This window comes from Melampsora larici-populina, assembly GCF_000204055.1.
Source record: "Melampsora larici-populina 98AG31 unplaced genomic scaffold MELLAscaffold_17, whole genome shotgun sequence".
Classification (NCBI taxonomy): Eukaryota; Fungi; Basidiomycota; class Pucciniomycetes; order Pucciniales; family Melampsoraceae; genus Melampsora; species Melampsora laricis-populina.
The window spans coordinates 1,485,841-1,487,135 of record NW_006768781.1 but is presented as its reverse complement, the minus strand read 5'-3'; positions in this window follow the sequence as shown (position 1 = coordinate 1,487,135).

Genomic DNA, 1,295 nt, shown 5'->3' with positions numbered 1-1,295 from the left:
CTCACACATTCACACAGTCATCACACTCAGGCCACACATACTTTTCACACATGTAACTCAATCAGCTGCACGCAAGTCCATACCCTCACAAGACACATATCCTCATACTCACCTCACACATTTCACTCATGTGTATTCACCTCAATCACGCAGTATCTCCACGTGGGCACCTTATCAAACAAGTGTACGTCACCTCATACACTCACAAGACAAACATATGTAATGTTACTCAAGAAACCTCACATGCATCATGGCTCCACGCACCTTACATACTCATCTCACGCAGGTCACTCACGCAAAACACACATGCATCACACAGGATCCACACGCACCTTATGACACCGCCATGTAACTAACTTCATACCCACGACAGTGGGATCATTCCTTACCACTCAGCTCTTTACGCACTATCCTCACACATATCACACATAAACATCACGCAGCATACATATGCTGAATCATTCAGACATTGTGTGTATATGTAACATTGTGTATATGTAAAATTAGGTCTAATAACCCTAATATTCTATCACCACTCACACGGAGAACTCAAATCCAAATCAAACCTTTGAGAAAGAACATCAATCAAGACGCATCATTACCCATCATCTCAAGCACTCCAATTTATCGCTAATGCCTCCTCGTCGATCCAACAAACCTACCGATGGCTCCACCCAGCACAAGAAAACTGTCACGTCTTCTAAACGGCCACGTCCACGGAAAACCTCACCTGCAGCACCTCCTAAGCAATCTGACCAAGGAAGAGGGCGAGATGGAGTTCCACGTACCAACCGGAGGCAATTAAGCTTGACCGCTAGCGAAAAAGCTCTGGATGACGTCGAACCATTACCAGATGATGAAGGAGATCATATGACCTCGGTTCCATCTTCTAAAAGGCCACGTCGACGGAACAACTCACCTCCAGCTCCTCCTAAGCGATCTAACCAGCCCTTGCTGCGTTTGTCTAAGCGTCTACGTCAAAGTGAACAAAAACACAGTGACCCAGATTCACCAGATACTGATTGCGACGAAGATATCTCCCAAGAGGACGAAGACGAAACTCTATCATCTGACTGTGACTCTGACTCTGACTCTGACAAACCCCAAATTCCCATCTCAAAAGTCAAAAAACCAGTCCAAAAGCGAAATCATACCTCCAACTTCGACTCTGAATTTGACGAACCTGAAAATCTCAATCCGAGAGTCAAAAAACAAGTCAAAAAGAGAAGTCCTCCACCAGTCAAACCTACCAACTTTGACAAACCTACCAACACTTCAAAACCAGATCCTCATCG